Source organism: Triturus cristatus, chromosome 3_1 (genome assembly GCF_964204655.1).
Source record: "Triturus cristatus chromosome 3_1, aTriCri1.1, whole genome shotgun sequence".
NCBI lineage: Eukaryota > Metazoa > Chordata > Amphibia > Caudata > Salamandridae > Triturus > Triturus cristatus.
Genome location: NC_140583.1, coordinates 720,811,538 through 720,834,893, shown reverse-complemented (window position 1 = coordinate 720,834,893; position 23,356 = coordinate 720,811,538).

The following is a 23,356-nucleotide window of genomic DNA, read 5'->3' as shown; positions in this document are numbered from 1 at the left end:
CCAGATTGGTCTGGATGGATTATAGCTGAGAGATGCAGCTGTAGCCTTGATGCCAGTGTCTTAGCAAGTATTTTTGCCTCTGCGTTAAGGAGGGAAATCGGTCTATAAGATCCGCATTCGTGCGCCGCTTTTCCGGGCTTATGTATAGCCACTATAGTGGCCAGTCGTTCCTTTATCTAAGCTTTCAGTGTACATGGCGAGGAGGTGGGACGCCAGCTGTGGGCTCGCTAATTTAAAAAAGTCTACTGGAATTCCATTGGGCCCTAGCGCCTTTCCCGTATGCAGTGCCCTAATGGCTTGCGTAAGTTCCTCTGGCGTAATATCCGCCTCGAGGGCAGTTATGGCGGCTCCGTCAAGCGATGGCATACGGATATCTCGCAGGAACGCTAAGTGCTCTTCCTCTGTCGCTGTAGCCATCGGTGTATAGATTGCCTCGTAATGTTGCGCCAGCGCCGCCGCGATTTGCTGTGGTGCCGTCACTAATGCCCCATCCCCAGCTTCTATTTGGGTTATCCAGTTGCCCGCTCTTTCCCGCTTTCCCAACCAGGCCAGGAGTCGTCCCGCCTTATCCTCCTGCTCATAAATTACATGTTGCGTCTTTGACAGTCTATCTATAGCCTCTTCTCATGTGTATGCCCTATATTCCTGCTGCACCAAATGTAGATTGTGTGTCGTGTCATCAGTGGTGTCTGCCGCTAGGGATGCCTCCGCCGGTGAGAGTTCTGCCTCTAGGCCATCAATGTGCTTCCGGTGGTCTCTCTGCTGTCCTACTATCAATGACATGGCCTGCCCGCGGAGCACTGTCTTATATGCCTCCCACAACGTTATCGATGAGGTGACCGAGCCTGAGTTTTCCTCAAAATAGCATTTTGTCGTCCTAAGGAGGCCCTGGCCTGATGGGGAACAGTCTGCGGGTCCGCGGGGCGAATGGAGCATACGTAATGAGAATCGGGGAGTGGTCTGAGATACCTCTAGGTAAGTGTTTAATGTCTGCCATACCCAGCATCCCTTTCGCTAATGTGAAGATGTAGTCTAATCTAGAGAGACTATCTGTGTACTCCGGAGTGGAAGGTGTATTGCTTTTAGCTTGGGTGTCTAGCCCTCCACGCATCGAGCAGCCCAAGCGCTTCAACAAATTCCTGTAATCTATGGGGTGGGCTACTGGGGTCTCTGGGAGGGTGCCAGTCTATAGCCGTATCCATGACGGCATTTAAATCACCTCCAAGTATCAGTTCCACACCCGGAAGGGCCAGCAGGAAGTTCCCAAGATCTGTGAATGCAGGCTGGTGCAGCGTCGGGTGTATGTATACTGACACTATGTTGTATATTTTACCATCCCATTGGCCCGTGATGGCCGCGAACCTACCCTGATCGTCTCTATGTGTTGCAGTTACTGTCAGAGGGAAGCGTTTATTGAGGAGGATCCCTACCCCACGAGACCCCGAGGTGAATTCGGAGTGTACTGCCATTCTGAAACCCCAGCGATCTAGTGCTTTGACTGTCGTGCCCTGTAGATGCGACTCCTGAAGGAGTGCCACTGCCGGGTTCTTCCGCCTAAGGAATTGCAACACCAGCCCTCGTTTGATTTTATCTCCCAACCCATTTACGTTCCATGACATCACAGTAAATGGGGGCCCTCTCGTTTGATTGTCTTGTGCGCCTGGGGCGCTGCTGCCGTCATTTTGGTTTACGTCTGCCATCTCGATGTTGAACGAGTACTGTGCCCTTTGCTATTTCCGGCTTGTCTGTCACTCTACAGTCCATCACCTTCTTCGTCGCAGCTTTGCAAAAAAGTGTCGCCACTAAACCTGAACCTGAAACCTCACTCAACATGAACTGATCCCGTCCCCCTACCCCCCTCCCTTCCTCCTTCCTCCCTGCCTAGCGGATGTGGAACTACCCGCCTCCCCAACATAGCAGAGCGCTTAAATCCCCTACCCATGGACATACGTGCAGGGGGGAAAAGTCCCCCTCGGCTCACCGAGCACCCCTTACAAAGAGTTTTATGAGTCTGTGGTGTACAGTCTGTGTCCAGTGTCATTCACCCATCAGGCCCTATAAATTATACATCACCACTGGTAGGGGTCCGTGCCCCCTGCTCCGGGATCTGCAGGCACAGTTCACAGTCCGCCACTTTGCACCATCTCTGTAGGTCGACTCCTTGGCCTCCACGCAGAACTGCCGCCAGGCTCTACAAGTCTATAATACTTCGACCATGCCCCTGGTTACACTTCAAATTCTCACTCCACGTCGCTTCCAGTCCTCTCCCCGGTAGTCGGTCCTACCGCTTCTTCTCGTTCTTCATGCTGGGCCAGCTGCCCGGGCTGCCGCTGTCCTCTCGTCTCCCGTGCGCCCTTGCCTCTAGCTGGGCGCCAGCTCTCCAGTCAGTCTTGCGCATCCTCAGGGGTGACAGAGAACCAACTTTTACCCTCCGCTTCCACTCCTAACTTCGCCGGGTAGAGCATTGAGTATTTTAGTTCTCTGCTGCGAAGTTCACGCTTGACCTCTGTGAAGGTGCGCCGCTTCTTTGTGACGGCGTCCGTATAGTCCGGGTTGAGGGTTACCACACTGTTGTCCACCCGAATCTGCGGTCCCACTCGGGCTGCTTGTAAAATTGCGTCTCTATCTCTGAAGTTGAATATCCTTGCCAGGATATGTCTTGGAGGAGCGCCCGGCCTGGGCCGACCGCCCGGCACACGGTGAGCTCTCTCCACCGAGAAGAATTTGGAGAGTCTGCAGGGCTTTAGCTGGTCCTGGATCAGCTCCTCTACAAAAAGATCCAGCGCCGGGCCTGTAACACTCTCTGGCACCCCCACCAAGCGCACGTTATTACGTCTAGCGCACCCTTCTTGGTCGTCGAGCTTTTCCGCCATCTGTTTGTTAGCTAATTCAAGCTGGTGTACCTGCCGCTGGAGAGTCTGCGTATCAACTAAGAGGACCGCCGTTGTGGCCTCAACTTCCGCCATCCTCGTTCCCATTTTCGAAATGTTGGCCCTCAGCAGCGTTACATCGCAGGAAATGGTACCTATGGAGGCCTGCATCTGCTGCAGGGTGGCCATAACATCATGGAGCGTGATTTCTTTTTGTTCTTCGACAGGTGGGTTAGACAGGACTCCCGGCGCCGCCTCCAACACGCCATGCCGATCTTTTGTGGTGGCGTACTTGTCGATGTGGTTGCTCTGCACCGCTCTTGGGCCCCTGCCGCTCATGGCGCTTTGAGTAACAACGTGGGCGATTTCTGCACCGTCGACACAGGGCAGGCGGCGCAAACAGTCTACCATCAATCGCCTATCCGCTCGCTCCGCCTTCTGTTACTCCGGTCCCGGCCCTGGGTAGGATAGAGGTACCCCAACCGGTATTGGTTGCGTGGCCGGGTATGGGCCTTAACCACGACCTCCGGGGCCGACCAACTATCCGCCGCTATGGCCTGTGGGGATCTCCTCTCTTCCGTACCTGCAGATTGGCAAGCCGTCAGGGCGCCGGTGTCTTGCGCCTCTCCCTTCTTCCTCTTTCCCAATGCCCCTTCTCCTTTTTTATTTTCCCGGCCATACAAGGACAACCTCTCTCCTGCGTGGGGTCTTCTCCTCACTTGGCGGGGGGCCGCGTTGGGCCGTCCCGATCTACTTACGGCGCGCCATGCGCTGAAGGCCCAGCTCCGTCCTGCCTCAGGGCCTTCTAGTTGTTTCCCCACAGGGCCTTCCTTCAATGGGCCCGCGCCGCATCTCTACATCAGGGGCGAGCTGCTAGGCCCTCCCTGTGCCAGTCCTGCCTCCCACTACCTGTGAGCTGCAGCGTCCTCGCCCGGCGCGCCTCCCGCCGCAGCTCACTTCTCTCCCAGCTGCGGCTGTCACTGTGCCTCCCGGCTTCTCTGCCGGGTTTAGGCCTCCACTGCTTCTTCGGGCTTCCGGCGGGTTCACAGGCACGCCGCGATTTTCCGGCCGCGGCAGCAGTCGCCGCTGGTGATGCGGCGTCTCCGTCGTCGTTTTCTAGCCACAGACTTCAGGATCCATGCCCGGATTGTCGGGGTTATCTCGGCGTCCTCGGGAGCCTCCTTAGGCTGCGGCCATTTTCTCCGGTCGCAGACCACGCCCCCACAGTGGACTTTTAAAGGGCCTTTTGGGAAGCTTCCTGTTTGGACTGAGACAGATAGAGGCAGGGACAGATAGCGGGAGAGACAGAGATGCAGATAGAGACAGACAGAGACAGAGATGCAGATAGAGACAGAGACAGCTAGAGATTGAGACAGAGATAGATACAGATAGAGATAGAGACAGATAGAGACAGAGACGGAGACAGACAGAGATAGAGACAGAGATGGATAGGGACAGATGGAGACAGAGACAGATTGAGACAAATACAGATAGAGACAGAGACAGATAGAGACAGAGACAGATACAGACAGAGACAGATGGAGACAGAGAGAGATAGAGATAGAGATAGATAGATAGATAGATAGATAGATAGATAGATAGATAGATAGATAGATAGATAGATAGATAGATAGATAGATAGATAGATAGATAGATAGATAGATAGATAGATAGATAGATAGATAGATAGATAGATAGATAGATAGATAGATAGATAGATAGATAGATAGATAGATAGATAGACATAGAGAGAGAGATAGCTAGAGATAGCGAGAGAGAGATAGCAATAGATAGATAGATAGAGAGAGAGAGAGAGAGAGAGATAGAGAGAGAGTGAGATAGAGAGAGAGATAGAGAGATAGATAGATAGATAGATAGATAGATAGATAGATAGATAGATAGATAGATAGATAGATAGATAGATAGATAGATAGATAGATAGATAGATAGATAGATAGATAGATAGATAGATAGATAGATAGATAGATAGATAGATAAATAGATAGATGTGTGTATGCCGGGTCTGGTGGCTCAGTGGACGAATGCGTCCGCTGCAGGAGCCTCTGTTCAACCTCATAGTCACAGTTTTTAGGTCTCGGCTGCGAAGGCTGCGCTTGCGCAGTCTCGCTCCGAGATTTAATGACTTGGAGAAGAGGGGCTTGAACCCGCCCCTCTTCTCCCCTGTTCTCCATTGGCTGGCCTCTTGAATGCTGGCCAGCCATTGGAGAAGAGGTCAGTCATTCCTATTAGGCCCCGTCCTTTTCGGATCGGGGGGCGTGTTTTTTGCGAGAAGTCTCAGGGAGGAGACAACAGCAAAACACGCCCCCGAATCCGAAAAGGACGCTGCGTTTCTCCGAGGCATTTCTGCTCTGCCTCGGAGAAAGGCGGTGGTGTCTTCCGGTCGGCTTGTTTACATACAGTTGGGCGCATAGCACGAACGTCGAGAGACAGCTACTGCACGCGACTTATCCACGTTCCTCCACTGACGTCACCATAATTTCTTCAGCCTGACAGTCAACATTGGTACGCTCAGCTTCAACTCGCTCACACTGCCAGCCGCACCTTGGTTTAAGCACTTAACTGGGCGCCAGAAAGTAAGGAGACTCAGCAATATGCTTCTTCGATGCTAAAATCCATTTGAGTTACGAAAGGTGGTTCTTTAGTCCAGAATCGGTAGTAGTTAGTTAAGGAGCCCAGGTCTAACGTGAAGTAGTGTCTGGGGCGGTTTCCGCTCGTCTGCACTTTTGTAATGAGGAGAGATGCTTCAAATAAGGGTTCAGGTAGCACGCATGTGCGATGACGTGCACAAATGTACGATGACGTGCACAAATGTGCGATGACGTATGTACTAAGAATATATATATATGTACACACATATATATATTTATTTTTTTAACTCTTTTTTTATTAATTTCCGGGCATAATAAAATCACATGACATGAAAACGTATTGCTGTTCGTTGGTACAAATTCCGTTGACATTTTGCACATCATCAGTAACTGTAGTACAAGAAACAATTCTTCTGACAATTCATACTTCCTGTTCCTTCCCCCTCCTTCTCAGTCGGAAGAATATTTCTTTTTTTAGTTAACGTTCTAAAGGTAGCAGACACCACTTGGATCAATAACTGCGTTTTGGTTGATTTTCTGGCTCAGGGATCCACGCGGTCGGGCCGATTCTTATTGATTCGTTGGTTTACGGCCCGGTACGGTCGTGTGGTTTCGGATTGGTGAATTGGTTCTTAGACCCACGCAGTCGGTAATTTTTTTAGTTGATTCTCTGGTGCTCAACCTTCTGCGGTCGGGCAAGTTCCGTTAGTTTCCCGTGTCTCGGGGCCGCCCGCGCACCCCGTTGTCTGGAGATGATGGCGGAGACTCTACAGCTTTTTCTTCGAGGAACAAAACGGGAACCAGAGGAAGAGGAGGAGGAAGGACAGGGAGGCAAGAGGAGGCGGAGCGAGGGGGAAACCGTAATGGGCAGCATGCAGATACAGTGAGACAGGAGGGGAACAATAGGTATTCTGAAGGTCGGGGGCGCCGGACTGGGTATTGAGGGCCACATTACTGGATAACGGGGACAGGGTTACTGGGGGACTTCGAGGATGGGTTATGAGGGGTTGTATTGCTGGGTGACTTGGGGGCCTGGGACACTGGAAGACTGCCCTGCTGGGCAGCGTTAAAGGGGCATGGTGGATGCGCTGTGTATTGGAGTCTGATGTCGTGGGGGTGGGGGCTAAAGTGCTGTTGTTGCCCCCGATACCTTCCTAAGTATTGTAAATGAAATTGGGCATCTCTCATGCAGTGTTGGTGTATTGACAGGACAGTGTGCCTGAAAAACAAAGAGGGGAGCAGTGTTGAGGTTTTGGGGTTTGTAGTGTTGGAGTACTGCTCAGCACAACGCTGGAGATATTGTGAAGCTTTTTTGCTGGGGAATAAAGATGTTTTTATTGGAAAACTGCAGCTCTGGGGTAGGAGGTCCGCAGTCATGTTATTGGGAGTGCAGTGCTGCGTTTTGGGGGCTGCAACACTGGGAATTTGGAGGCTGCATGGTAGGTTAATTAAAGGCTGCGGTGCTGAGTTTTATGTGGGGCCTGGGAGTACTGGACTGGGTGTGGACACCGGACTGCAGAGTGTTCATTGGGGCTGCGCAACCTGGGTTGTTGTGTGTGCATGTGCGGAGTTATTGCGGGGGCGGCCCTAGTGTCGGTTTTTAGGTCTCGGCTCGAAGGCTGCGCTTGCGCAGTCTCGATCCGAGATTTGATTAAGCTATTGACATTGTAAATAACAATGCCGTTTCTTTAAATGTTTTAAAAACAAAAAACATAAACAAAAAATAATGTCATGAGCAATGCCAATAGCTCTAACTTTAACAATGCCGAGACCATTGCATTGTAAATGCTTGTTTTCTTTGCTCTAGCCCCGCTCCCCCACTGACCCCACCCCCACTGGTGCTGCCCTCGTCCACAAACCACACTGTAAATTTGGTCCCCGAGAGAAAGTTTGTGAGTATCCATGCTGTAGGAGTACAGGGCTCATGCACCTCTACCCTCACCACTGCTATAGTGCACCCAGCTAGAGGGGTGACTGACCTATGCCAGGGCAGTGGGTTGTAGGCATGGCACACAGGGACGTGTGCCATGTCGACTCTTAACTTTGTTCTGCACCAAAACACGCAGCCTGCAAAGGCAGTGAGTGAGTGTAGTGGTACAGGGCCTCTAAGGGTGGCACAATAAGTGCTGCAGCCCTTAGGGACCTTCTCTGGGGACAGTGCCCTGGGTACCTGTGGTACCATTTACCAGGGGCTGACCTATGGCGAGAGATGCAAATTGGGTTTTACTTTTAATGCAGGTTTAGGGAATGAACATAGTCCCTGGACACCTGATTGGCAGGAGCCCAGGGCACACTCAGTCAAAGCACATCAGCAGTTCAGCAAAAGGTGGGGGCTACCATGCAGAAAGAGGGCAATTTCTCACAAGGTCTCACCTGCATGCCGCTTGTGTCTAAAAAACTAATCTAAGAGCACCTTTAGCCCACTCTTTACTTACCATTTGTTGCCATCATTATCAAACTTCCTCGTTGCCTTCTAATTTGGCAGTGTGTGCGAAGCGTTGCATTCTTTTCTTTGGTTGGAGCACAGACCAAGTACAGATTAATTCATCGTAACTAGTGTCCGTCCACTGCTCACGCTGTGTCTGAAGTTATGTATCACTTTGGAATTGCTCTCTTTTCTAGCCCCCTTTTCCCCCATTAATACTAGCAATGCATATGCATCTACTGCTGCGGTTGCCAAGAGCCTCCATGTCACCATAGATTTCGTGTTTCTTTAGCCTGATCTAAGAGAAATTTATACTACATCTCCCCAAGCATACTTTGGGATTATGATCAGTGCAAACAAGCAGGAAGTGATACTTGAGAACTCCGGGGTAGCCCTCTCCCAGCAGACTCAAAGCCCCGGATTTTGAGCTATACTATCTTTGTGCAAAAGCCTCCTTTACACCTTACTGGCTCTGGCCACCCCCTTATCTGATGGATTTTGTACCTAAACATGACCAGGCCCACCCCCTCCTCCGTCTTTGCTTGGACGTGTCCCACATCAATCTTGTGGTGAAATCGACACAGTTGCATCTATGCAGCAGGACTGGGCCTGGTTACAGACTGGGCTGTGACATCAAATGCTCTATTTTCCCAAGCAGTTGATAGTACATTCCCTGCTGCACTGTATACTGCAGTAGAGGCTTGTGGCCCAAAGGGTAGTATGTTGGGGGATGACTGACATAGACGGTCTTTTTCAAAACAGCAGAAATTGTTAGAGATGACTGCCAGTTCTGACACACCCCTAGATTCGCTTGACCTGTCTACTGTTGGGCTCGCCCAACCTCTGCATGTGTGGTGTGCGGGCCGGAGTGTAATCCTTAAGGAAGGACTACCTGAGTAGTCATTCTGTGTAGGTTTCGCAATATCACGTGTGGGTTCAGCGACATCCTGGGCTCGCACATGTACTGGCAGTCACCTCGGATGCGGCACAAGTTAGAAGCTGCTCTTGGCTTTTCGTCTTCCTGATAGGAGAATCCCCATGCCATTTTCTGAATTATAGTTGGTTCCCGCTTTTGTCCCGCTCCCCGCATACCGTTTACCCGACCTACCTGCACCCTATTTTGTGAATCCTTTCCTTCTCTGCTGGCCCAGCTTCCCACATCCAATTACCCTCACTTACCTGCAGATTGGGAGAGTCTCTCCTTTCTTGTGTTGGCCCTGCTCATTCGTCTTTGTAGTTTTTGTACTTACTTGTGCTCAATCCAGCATATCCGCACTTGTAAATTCAATAGGTGCTAGTTTCCTTGTGAAGTCACTCACCTTCTTGGCTGGATCCGTCCCTCATATATTGTGACTCTGCAAATTAATCAATATCTATGTATCTATATATATATTCACTTAAAAAACCATAGGTTTCACACATGTTATAGTTAGGTGAACATTTCACTCGTAAAAAACCAATGAAATTCCACCGTTATAGTTAGTTCAGATAACTATAACTCGCGCGCCCGCAATCCAGTGCTCATGACGTCACATATTTCATCACTCATGACATGGTCAGTGGCATCACTCATGACATCACTGATGACATCATACTTGTGATAGAGTGGCGGTCGCGCGAGTTATAGTTATCAGAACTAATTATAACGGTGGAATTTCATTGTTTTTTTACGATTGAAATGTCCACCTAACTATAACATGTGTGAAACCTATGGTTTTTTAAGTGAATTTTGCAAGGTTTTTTAAATGCTAATTCCTAACTATAACGTGTGTGAAACCTATGGTTTTTTAAGTGAATTTGTACGGTTTTTTAAATGTCAATTTTTTTTTTTTTTTTTTATGTTTTTCACCGTGCGCGCACGGTGCACGCACGATGCACTGCACACACCGTGCGCGCACCGTGCGTGCACCCTGCGATTTAAAAAAAAATGTTTTTTCACCCTTCTGGGTCCTTTAGGGACCCCCTGACAAAGGCTAGGGGTCAGGAACTCTCTACCCTGCCCCCTTTTCACGTTCGCCACCTCTCTTTTTCACTCTCGCACCCACAACAAACAAAATGGCGGCCGACACTTCCTGATTTCGACCGATTCGAACGTTGACTGACATGTAACCACCAATCAGAATTACGCTCGCGCACGTTAGGGTGCGCGCATGGTGCGCGGCTATAGAAATGTATGTGCTTTTAAATGCAATTTTCTCAGGAACTACTGAACAGATTGACTCCATATATGCAAAAAGCACATGCCTGACCTGAGGACTACCTCTCTGCCAAATTTCAAGTAATTCTGTTCAGCCGTTCGGGCTGTACCTTCGACTAAAGGTCCTATGGGAAAATGCATGGGGAAAACACGTTTTGGGACCCCCCTTTTTTCTCGGCCTCGGCTTGACGAATCACCCCGAGACTTTCAGGGTAGGAGCTGAACGGAGCGCCCCATTAGTTTTGAAAATTTCGCGAGGATTCGTCAACCGGCGCCAAAGTTATTCAAAATAGAATTTTCAGATTTCCTATGGAAACACGGTCCTAACTATAACTATCTACTGGCGACTGCCAGTAGATAATTATCTACTGGCGGTCGACAGTAGATAGTTATAGTTAGGACCGAGTTCCGATAGGAAATCTGAAAATTCTATTTTGAATAACTTTGGCGCCGGTTGACTTATCTTCGTGAAATTTTCAAAACTAATGGGGCGCGCCGCTCAGCTCCTACCCTGAAAGTCTCGGGGTGATTCGTCAAGCGGGGGCTGAGAAAAAAGGGGGTCCCAAAACGCGTTTTCCCCATGCATTTTCCCATAGGACCTTTAGTCGAAGGTACAGCCCGAACGGCTGAACAGAATTACTTGAAATTTGGCAAAGAGGTAGTCCTCAGGTCAGGCATGTGCCTTTAGCTTAAATGGTGTAAATCCGTTCAGTAGTTCCTGAGAAAATCAAAAGTAAAATCACATATATATCTGGGCGGAGCCTAACCACACATCTCATCGTGAGATCTGATTGGCTGTCAGCACTTCATCCAAGAAGTGTTGGCAGCCATCTTGGGACCAATATACATGATAGCACCTCATTAAAAAGCATTGCAGTTAATAGAAGGTTTTAAGACTTTAGTTACATTATAAATCATTTGTTGATGGTACCATACTCATTGTAGGAATTGTGGTGTGTTCTAAGGTGATTTTACCATGTGAAAAAGCCTTCTGCTGTGATATCATGAATCATGTTTGAGAGAAAACTATTTTCTCATGCTTTTCCCACAGAGGTTTGGAAGGTGATCTATAAGCTAACTGAGAGCATATTTTCTGTAAATTCACATTATCTTTCTCAGTCATGTGAGAATCAAGTCTGACATTCTCAGTAAAACATGTACATCCAACAAGGGCAGAGAATGTCAGTTGATTCCTTTGTGTTCTACTGCAGCTTCCCAGAGTGTTCTAAAGAACAACAAGAGCGCTAACAGTCCTACTTATGACAAACGTATGGCACACCTGAGGCCATCTTGGTTGGAATAAAGTGGTAATTCTTAAAACATTTAATTTACAAAGGAACATTAGGGCACATTTTGAGTGACTTCTCAAATCCTCTTCTATTTCTATTTCATTAAAAAATTCTGACATGCAGACTGAAACATGCACTTTCAATACCAGCAGCAGACTTCCCTGGTGAGCAGTAGCTTTACTACAGTGATCTAATAAGCAACTAGAGTGCTAACATTCTGAATTTATGGCAAATTTGTGACACATCTGAATGCCTTCTTGATGGAATCAAAGTAAAAAACTGAAAGCATTTCCTACTGAGGAGACTGTAGTAAATGAGGAAATTAGGAAACATCATAACAAATAAGTCTCCCAAAATGGCCACCAGAGACAAAAGAGCCCAAATGTAGCCCAAATATCACACAGATGTAGCCCAAGTATAGCCCAATGACAGAATGTCCCAGAGTGTTCTAACGAACAACTAGAGCGCTAACAGTCTTATTTATGACAAAAGTATGGCACACCCGAAGCCATCTTGAATGGAATAAAGTGGTAACACTTAAAACATTTAATTTACAAAGGAACACAATGAGGGGATTCATTTTTCCATAGAAATTATGATTAGTGCTGCAGAAAGAAAAATTAGGGCACATTTTGACTTCTCAAATCCTCTTCTATGTCATAAAAAAATTCTGGCATGCAGACTGAAACATGCACTTTGAATACCAGCAGCAGACTTCCCTGGTGAGCAGTAGCTTTACTACAGTGATCTAATGAGCAACTAGAGTGCTAACATTCAGAATTGATGGCAAATGTGTGACACATCTGAATTCCTTCTTGATGGAACCAAGTAAAAAACTGAAAGTATTTCCTACTGAGGAGACTGCAGTAAATGAGGAAATTAGGAAACTTCATAACAAATAAGTCTCCCTAGATGGCCACCAGAGACAAAAGAGCCCAAATGTAGCCCAAATATCACCCAGATGTAGCCCAAGTATATCCCAATGACAAAATGTCCCAGAGTGTTCTAACGAACAACTAGAGCGCTAACAGCTTACTTATGACAAAAGTATGGCACACCTGAATCCATCTTGATTGGAATAAAGTGGTAACACTTAAAACATTTAATTTACAAAGGAACAAAATGAGGGGGTTCATTTTGCCATAGAAATTATGATTAGTTCTGCAGAAAGAAAAATTAGGGCACATTTTGACTTCTCAAATCCTCTTCTATTTCATAAACAAATTCTGACATGCAGACTGAAACATGCACTTTGAATACCAGCAGCAGACTTCCCTGGTGAGCAGTAGTTTTACTACAGTGATCTAATGAGCAACTAGAATGCTAACATTTAGAATTTATGGCATATGTGTGACACATCTGAATGCCTTCTTGATGGAATCAAAGTAAAAAACTGAAAGCATTTCCTACTGAGGAGACTGCAGTAAATGAGGAAATTAGGAAACTTCATAACAAATAAATCTCCCAAGATGGCTACCAGACACAAAAGAGCCTAAATGCAGCACAAATATCACCCAGATGTAGCCCACATGTAGCCCAATGACAGAAGTGTGCAAAACACTTATTTTTTGTGTATTTGCAGTTTTATATAGTGCAGACTTGTCAGGTATTGGAATGCTTTACATGAGCATTGGCTACATCACACAAGATCAAATTCATCTTGGTTGTAGACATGGGGAGATTAAGTGATTTGACCACAATCACAGAATGTTGAGCTGAAGCAGAAACTCCAACCTGGTTCCCCAGTTGGAAAGACTGCAGCTCTGGAAGTAACACCACATCCTCTCGCCAAGGTGCAACATTTAATCAAGTGGTCAACTGGATAAAAAAACATAAAGATTACAAATAATTTAAAAGTTCTTTGTCGCTATTTGAAAACTCAGAAAATATGTCCTCATTTTAGTTTTTTAGAGCACTAACCATAATTTTGATGCAAATAAGACCCTCTCATATATGTAATTTCTAAAGGAAATACTCTAGGTATTACAGTTTTGTTTATATCAAGATGACGTCAGGCGTTCCACACTTTTGTAATAAATATAGAATGTTAGCAATCTAGTTGTTCATTGGGATACTGTTGAGAGGCAGAGGCCAGGGGCACGGACTCTGAAAATTGAAGGCAGGTAGGAGAGTGCAGAGGCAACAATTTGACCACACTGGGCAGGCAGGAAGGGCATTGGCAGCACAACAGACTATGGAGGGCAGTGGCAAGAGAGGCTGTGGCAATATAATAGACCATTGTGGGCAGAAGGAAGAGGCAGTGGTAGTACAACCATACATGCCAACAGACCCGTTTCAGCCAGGAAACGTCCAATGTTTTTAAGCTCAAATGGGCTTTATTTGATCTGTCTCCTGTCTACAATCTCCTCTTTCTCAATGTAACTCAAATGGGAAAATCAATACCCCAGTTTTTTTTCAAAATCTCCCTCTTACCAAGTTCAAAATGTTCGCAAGTATGGTACATTGAATCATGGTAGGCAGGAGGAATTGGGGTAGGGACATGGACTCGGATAACAGAGGACAGGAGGGACATGGAGAGGTGCACCAAACTGACCCTACAGGGCAGGCATCAGGGTTTGCAGCAGCACAATACACCACACAGCGCATGTGGGACGGGAGTGCAGCACAACAATCCATAGAAAGCAATAGGGAGGGGACAGGACCATGCACATGGACAACAGAGAGCAGATGGGAAAGAGGCAATGGTAGCTAGCTGACCATAATGGACAGACAGGAGAAAAAGCTGCAGCATAACAGACCATGAAGGGCAGGAGGGACGGATCAGGGGCATTACAATGGAACAGACAAGCCAGGAGGGAGGGAATAGGGGGTCTGCACATGGAAACAGAGGGCTGAGGGCAAGGTGGCAGGGCAGGAGCAGCAAGATGACCATGGAGGTCAGGCAGGATGGGCACTAGAAACAAGACACACCATGGAGAGCAACAATGAGACTATGGTGGCATACACGCAGACCATGGAGGGAAGGTGGGAGGGGGTCAGAGGCAGCTAGCTGACCACACAGGGAAGGTGGGAGGGGCCATGGCAGCACAGAAGACCATGCATGGCAAGCGGGAGGGTTAGTAGCAGCACAATGGCTATGATGGGCAAGAAGGAGGGTGCAGGGGCATGCACATAGGACCATGGAGGATAGAAGGGAGGGTCAGGACCTGGGCACAGACAAGAGAGTTCAGGGGAAGGGGCCTCACAACAGACCGCGCGGGGCAGGCAGGAGGAGCAGTTGCAGCACAACAGATCAGGGAGGGCAGAAGGGTGTGGCAGTAAAATGGACCATGGAGGTCAGGAGGAAGGGGATAGGGGCATGGCATGTGGACAGGCAGGGTGGAGGTGGCAGGGACAGGTTACAGTCATCTGACAATTCTAGGCAGGTGGGAGGGGAGTGGCAGCTCAATAGAACACTCAGAGTAGATAGGAGCGGCAGGTCCATGGAACATAGTGGGCAAAAAGGATGGAGCAGGGGCATGCACAAAGACATCGGAGGGCAGGGGGAAGGAGAATGGGGGCAGCAAGCTAAGCACAGAGGCTAAGCAGGAGGTCAATGTTGGGCCATAGAATTGGGCAATGGAGGGCAGGAGGAGTGGACCGGTACATCATGCTAAATGGAGGGCAGTGGCAGCACATCAGACCATGCATGGCAGGAGGGAGGAGGCTAGTCCATGGATTCAGACAACAGAGGATAGGGAGGAGGTGGATGGGGCAGCAAGCTAACTGTTCAGAGAAGGTGGGTATTAAGAACTTTATTGTTTTTAAAATGTGTGTCTGTGCAAACTACTTAAAATATGAACAAGTATGCAGCATAATCTCACTTTTATTCAGGAAGAAGAGGACGTTTGTAACTGTGACTCCGGGCTCACTTGGCAGAAACACCCCCTGACCCTCCACCCCCATCGCAAAATGTAATGCCCGTGAAAAGGGTAGGTGGACGCAGTGTTATATAGAACATAGTCCTGAGAGCACGATTGAAAATGAAAACTAGATGTAGTATATGGTATAAACTATGCACCAAAAAGTGTGATATAAGATGAACCGGGGCGTGAAATATAATATGCAATACATTGTGCGCAATGACAGATTCATTGGAGAGCGCGAGATAGCACAGGCACTAGCGCGTGCTATGCGATATGCCCCTTGGAGTGTAATATGCACAGGGCAGTGTTGTGTAACATAACTAGTCTCTAAAGTTGTAATATAAAATATGTGCCGGGGAGTGTAACGTTGCATATGCACTGTAACAAAGATTTGGATCCCAGATTGTAATATGTATGGTATAGCGCTGTGCGTTATAACATACACATCGAGGAAGGCACGTTAGATGGGGCAATATAACCCGTTCGAAGGCAAGTGTGGCATGACATATTCACGGTGGTGTTACAGTGCACATGGGCTAGAGAGTGTCATGGAATACAACACAGAGGTGTGAGGCAATCGGCGGGCACTGGTGGGTGTAACACAGCATTGGGCTCAGCCAGGAGCACGCTGTGACTCTCAAGTGAGGTTCGTCTCCTTTCCAGAGAGTACAATAAAAAGTATTACACATCCGGCGGTGGATGTGTTTTTTATTAACCGTGAGGGGGGTTTCTTGCATAGTTTGGTCGAATTTTTGTCGAATCCCCTTTGAATGGCTTGGTGTGCGTGTATATTAAATGTGCCCGTCAATAGCTACCCATGTTTGTATTAATAAACGACAAGGGTGTCTACTTGGAGAGTACCCACCGGCGGGGGCGCCAGGATTAGGCACGGTAGGGCGTCAGACATGTAAGAGCTTCACTAGCGGTGTAAATACATTCCATGTGGATTCATTCTATGCATAGTCGCCTTTTAATGAATATCACACAAATCGTCATGGTGATAGGTACATACGGTTTGTCCAGCATGTCCTAGGTGTTTCTATAAATATATATTTTTTTAAAATAATAAAAATCAAAGGCCGGCCCCGGGGGATGGGGTCCCGGAGCCATAAGTGGCCTGAGGAGGGGGCAACGCAGCCCCCTCCTAAAGAATTTAAATTAAAAAAAGGTCATGACCCGGGGGTTGGGGTCCCCGGAGCCGATTAAGGCCTTGGGAGGGCCAAATTAATTTTTTCCAACAACAAAAAATTGGGTGCAGGCCCTGGGGGATGGGGTCCCCAGGGCCAGTAAATTAGAAAAAGAAGGGGGGCCACACAGCCCTCCTTCTTAAAACAATTAAATAAATAAAAGACCGGCATCGCGCTGGAGGCCACGCCCCCTCTTTGCAGCACTCTGTAAACGCGCCCCCTGGCCAGTTGTAAGTTGGGGAATTAATTCCCCTTCAATACTGAGGGTCCCTGAGGGCCAACTAGCCCAACAGGTATCTCCAGTATGCGCCAGGGAGCTGCGTTGCAGACAGGTGTTCTGAGGCCACGCCCCTTTTTACACCTCTATGCAACGCAGCTCTGTGGCGCTTACTGGAGGTACCTAGTGGGCTAGTTTGACCCTAGGGACCCTTAGGATTCAAGGGGACTTAATCTCTCAACTCAGAACGGCCACAGGGCGCGTTTACACAGTGGTGAAGGGAGGGGACGGGGCCTGAGGTGACGTGTGCAAACACGCCCGGTGGCGCGTTTTAAGTTGGGGAAATAATTCCCTTTCAATCCTGAGGGACCCTGGGGGCCAACTAGCCCACCAGGTGCTTCCAGTAAGTGCCACTGCTCTGCGTTGCAGAGAGGTGGTGCAGGCCGTGCCCCTTTTTACACCTCTCTGCAATGGCGCTTACTGGACGTACCTAGTGGGCTATTTTGCCCCTAGGGATCCTCAGGATTCAAGGGGACTTAATATCCCAACTTAAAAAACGGCCACAGGGCATGTTTACACAGTGGGGAAGGAAGGGGACGGGGCCTGAGGTGACGTGTGCAAACACGCCCTATGGCGCGTTTTAAGTTGGGGAAATAATTCCCCATCAATCCTGAGGGCCCCTGGGGGCTAACTAGCCCACCAGGTGCTTCCAGTAAGCGCCACTGAGCTGCGTTGCAGAGAGGTGGTCCAGGCCGTGCCACTTTTTACACCTCTCTGCAACACAGCTCTGTGGCGCATACTGGATTACCTAGTGGGCTAGTTGGACCCTAGGGACCCTCAGAATTCAAATTAACTTAATCTCCCAACTAAAAACGGCCACAGGGCGTGTTTACACAGTGGTGAAGGGAGGGGACGGGGCCTGAGTTAACGTGTGCAAACAAGCACTGTGGCGCGTTTTAAGTTAGGGAAATAATTCCCCTTCAATCCTGAGGGCCCCTGGGGGCTAACTAGCTCACCAGGTGCTTTGAGTAAGCGCCACTGAGCTGCATTGCAGAGAGGTGGTCCAGGCCGTGCCACTTTTTACACCTCTCTGCAACGCAGCTCTGTGGCGCATACTGGAGGTACCTAGTGGGCTAGTTGGACCCTAGGGACCCTCAGGATTCAAATGAACTTAATCTCCCAACTAAAAACGGCCACAGGGTGTGTTTACACAGTGGTGAAGGGAGGGGACGGGGCCTGAGTTAACGTGTGCAAACAAGCCCTGTGGCACGTTTTAAGTTGGGGAAATAATTCCCCTTCAATCCTGAGGGACCCTGGGGGCCAACTAGCCCACCAGGTGCTTCCAGTAAGCACCACTCCGCTGCGTTGCAGAGAGGTGGTCTAGGCCGTGCCCCTTTTTACATCTCTCTGCAACGCAGCTCTGTGGCGCTTACTGGAGGTACCTAGTGGTCTAGTTGGACCCTAGGGACCCTCAGGATTCAAGGGGACCTAATCTCCCAACTTAAAACGGCCACAGGGCGTGTTTACACAGTGGGGAAGTGAGGGGACGGGGCCTGAGGTGACGTGTGCAAACACGCCCTGTGGCACGTTTTAAGAGGTAGTTTTAATCCCCTGCCCTATTATATACTAGGGGCTTACAGAGGAGGTCATGCTGATCACAGGGGGACCCCAACGCATAGTGTTTCCTAGTGTATGTAGGTGTTTTCACTGTATTCTGAGTGTCTTTTAACATAGCACTGGCTCTAGGACTGGTTAGTCAGACTCAGTTACCACCAGTATCCGTCTGAAAAAGTTGAGGGTACAGGATGATTTTGCAACAAGGCTTCTTTCTGCTCTTCTGTTGGTTCACTCTGCACGTTATCCTTCTTCCTGCACTTTTCTTCGTCTTTGAGGACTTCTGTTGCTTCTTTCTGCATTTCATTTTTTTCTTTCTGTGCGTTTTTTCTTCTTTCTTCACATGTCCTATCCCTGTAGGCATAGTTAGAAATTAGCATTTAAAAAACCTTTGAAATTCACTGAAAAAACCATAGGTTTCAGGCACGTTATAGTTAGGAATTAGCATTTAAAAAACCTTAGAAATTCACTGAAAAAAACATAGGTTTCAGGGGCGTTATAGTTAGCTGGACTTTTCACTCGTACAAAACCATTGAAATTCCCCCGTTATAGTTAGTTCAGCTAACTATAACTCACGCACCCGCAATGCACTGCTGATGAGGTCACATATTACATCACTCATGACTTGTTGCCCATGAGGGATCTGAATTAACTGTGATATGACAAAATATATTGTCTTTTATTCTCCTTTTTTCCTTTAGTACTGATCGTCAAAATGTTTTTAAAGTTCGTCGCTTTTTACAATAATGAAATGTATATTTTATATTGATCGGATGTTTATAAAAAATATTTTTTGATGCAAATAAATATCTTGCTCTGATATAATCGACACTTTTTGTATTTAAGTGTTCCATCTATAGGAGTGAGTTGTGTAAACCCGACATTGGGAGTCTTGATTGAATAGAGTGCTTGAATGAGTTGAAAAGTATCTTATCCAAAAAGGAAAAAAATCTTTTTACTTTACAGTTATTTGGTGCTCTATTTCCTTTTTGTGAATATTGAGCCCCTCTCTTACCTTGTTTAAAACTACACAGCACAGCCAAGCGGCTGGAGAGGTACCTAGATACGCGTGATCACTTTTTCAGTGACACATTGTTATAATTCCTGGTACTATGGACCAATTTAAAACCTTTGGGTTTACTGAGGACCAGTTTAATAAGATTATTGGGTCGTCATCTAACAGTTCAAACAAAATTGTAGTAATTTCAGGGAACAATGACAAATGGGGCAATATTATGAATTTAAAGAAAAAATCTATACGGACTGAACTTCACGCGGAGTTTTTGGTCCAATACGCAAAATCGGGGGTTATACCTATTGGCCTCCAGGTCCGTAACGAACCAGGCTTATTCACGGATAATAAAAAATTCTTAGAAATCTGGACTCACATTGCCAACAGGTGCAGTAGGGATTGGATCCTGCTGATTATAGAAACAGCACAAGAAAGGGTTTTTATAGAGAAAGAAGAAATAGAAAAATTGGAAAATGCACTAAGAGAGATGTCAGGTCTAGAAGACGCAAAAAAACGTCTGGATGATTTGAATTTAGAAATCTACAAATACAGAGATTATCTCATTAATAAAAAAACTATTAAATTAAGAAAAGATATTAATAAATTCAGTTTAGAAATGGTTTATCCTTATACCCAGAGAGATTATTTTCAACAACCCAGGGAGGAGAGGAATTTTGAACAAAGACCCATTTATAAAAGGGGACCAAACAAAGGGGTCACCTTTTCTGATACTTCAGGATCAAGCAGCGAAGAGGAAAATCCAACAAATAAGGATAATATAGGACAAACAGGGGGACCCAATGGAGGTCACTCTTTTTTAGAAAATCGCCAAAAGAGGGGTGGGAGAATAGATCGAAACCCATATCAATACAGGGGACAATACCAGAGAAACCAACATCAACAATATCAGGGAGATTAGAGAACAACTTACCAACACAACCAGGCCCCTCAAGATTACCCCAACACGAGGAGCCAACGATATCACCATTAGATAGGTCAAAAAGTTCCAAATTTCCCATCATTAACCTGTCTAGTTATGTGCTCAATAAAACAGAAATGGAAGTATTAGAAAGAGGGTTTACATTTGCACCTACTGCCAATGTTAACAAATTCAACTTAGAGAAAGATCTGAAGGCCTTTTTTCGCGAAATTAGATTGCGGGAATTTTTGGAAGACACAGAATATAACCCACCAACTAATATCTCGGGCCTCTGGGAAAAATCCACATTTACACCGGCAATCACTCAAGTAGGCAAAAATGTAGAAGCCTTTGAAAAAACCGTAGAATCTAAAGTAAGGCATATCATTAATGATGCCCACCCAGATAGCAACAACATGTCTAAAGAACTGAGGAAGGAAATGAATAAATTAAAAAATAATCTACAGCTTATCATCAAGCCCGCGGATAAGGGTGGTGGGGTGGTCGTGTTCAATACAGATGATTATGACAACAGGATGCTACAGACAGGTTACAGTCATCTGACAATGCTAGGCAGGTGGGAGGGGAGTGGCAGCTCAATAGAACACTCAGAGTAGATAGGAGCGGCAGGTCCATGGAACATAGTGGGCAAAAAGGATGGAGCAGGGGCATGCACAAAGACATCGGAGGGCAGGGGGAAGGAGAATGGGGGCAGCAAGCTAAGCACAGAGGCTAAGCAGGAGGTGAATGTTGGGCCATAGAATTGGGCAATGGAGGGCAGGAGGAGTGGACCGGTACATCATGCTAAATGGAGGGCAGTGGCAGCACATCAGACCATGCATGGCAGGAGGGAGGAGGCTAGTCCATGGATTCAGACAACAGAGGATAGGGAGGAGGTGGATGGGGCAGCAAGCTAACTGTTCAGAGAAGGTGGGTATTAGGAACTTTATTGTTTTTAAAATGTGTGTCTGTGCGAACTACTTAAAATATGAACAAGTATGCAGCATAATCTCACTTTTATTCAGGAAGAAGAGGACGTTTGTGACTGTGACTCCGGGCTCACTTGGCAGAAACACCCCCTGACCCTCCACCCCCATCGCAAAATGTAATGCCCGTGAAAAGGGTAGGTGGACGCAGTGTTATATAGAACATAGTCCTGAGAGCACGATTGAAAATGAAAACTAGATGTAGTATATGGTATAAACTATGCACCAAAAAGTGTGATATAAGATGAACCGGGGCGTGAAATATAATATGCAATACATTGTGCGCAATGACAGATTCATTGGAGAGCGCGAGATAGCACAGGCACTAGCGCGTGCTATGCGATATGCCCCTTGGAGTGTAATATGCACAGGGCAGTGTTGTGTAACATAACTAGTCTCTAAAGTTGTAATATAAAATATGTGCCGGGGAGTGTAACGTTGCATATGCACTGTAACAAAGATTTGGATCCCAGATTGTAATATGTATGGTATAGCGCTGTGCGTTATAACATACACATCGAGGAAGGCACGTTAGATGGGGCAATATAACCCGTTCGAAGGCAAGTGTGGCATGACATATTCACGGTGGTGTTACAGTGCACATGGGCTAGAGAGTGTCATGGAATACAACACAGAGGTGTGAGGCAATCGGCGGGCACTGGTGGGTGTAACACAGCATTGGGCTCAGCCAGGAGCACGCTGTGACTCTCAAGTGAGGTTCGTCTCCTTTCCAGAGAGTAAAATAAAAAGTTTTACACATCCGGCGGTGGATGTGTTTTTTATTAACCGTGAGGGGGGTTTCTTGCATAGTTTGGTCGAATTTTTGTCGAATCCCCTTTGAATGGCTTGGTGTGCGTGTATATTAAATGTGCCCGTCAATAGCTACCCATGTTTGTATTAATAAACGACAAGGGTGTCTACTTGGAGAGTACCCACCGGCGGGGGCGCCGGGATTAGGCACGGTAGGGCGTCAGACATGTAAGAGCTTCACTAGCGGTGTAAATACATTCCATGTGGATTCATTCTATGCATAGTCGCCTTTTAATGAATATCACACAAATCGTCATGGTGATAGGTACATACGGTTTGTCCAGCATGTCCTAGGTGTTTCTATAAATATATTTTTTTTTAAAATAATAAAAATCAAAGGCCGGCCCCGGGGGATGGGGTCCCCGGAGCCATAAGTGGTCTGAGGAGGGGGCAACGCAGCCCCCTCCTAAAGAATTTAAATTAAAAAAAGGTCATGACCCGGGGGTTGGGGTCCCTGGAGCCGATTAAGGCCTTGGGAGGGCCAAATTAATTTTTTCCAACAAAAAAAATTGGGTGCAGGCCCTGGGGGATGGGGTCCCCAGGGCCAGTAAATTAGAAAAAGAAGGGGGGCCACACAGCCCTCCTTCTTAAAACAATTAAATAAATAAAAGACCGGCATCGCGCTGGAGGCCACGCCCCCTCTTTGCAGCACTCTGTAAACGCGCCCCCTGGCCAGTTGTAAGTTGGGGAATTAATTCCCCTTCAATACTGAGGGTCCCTGAGGGCCAACTAGCCCAACAGGTATCTCCAGTATGCGCCAGGGAGCTGCGTTGCAGACAGGTGTTCTGAGGCCACGCCCCTTTTTACACCTCTATGCAACGCAGCTCTGTGGCGCTTACTGGAGGTACCTAGTGGGCTAGTTTGACCCTAGGGACCCTTAGGATTCAAGGGGACTTAATCTCTCAACTCAGAACGGCCACAGGGCGCGTTTACACAGTGGTGAAGGGAGGGGACGGGGCCTGAGGTGACGTGTGCAAACACGCCCGGTGGCGCGTTTTAAGTTGGGGAAATAATTCCCTTTCAATCCTGAGGGACCCTGGGGGCCAACTAGCCCACCAGGTGCTTCCAGTAAGTGCCACTGCTCTGCGTTGCAGAGAGGTGGTGCAGGCCGTGCCCCTTTTTACACCTCTCTGCAATGGCGCTTACTGGACGTACCTAGTGGGCTATTTTGCCCCTAGGGATCCTCAGGATTCAAGGGGACTTAATATCCCAACTTAAAAAACGGCCACAGGGCATGTTTACACAGTGGGGAAGGAAGGGGACGGGGCCTGAGGTGACGTGTGCAAACACGCCCTATGGCGCGTTTTAAGTTGGGGAAATAATTCCCCATCAATCCTGAGGGCCCCTGGGGGCTA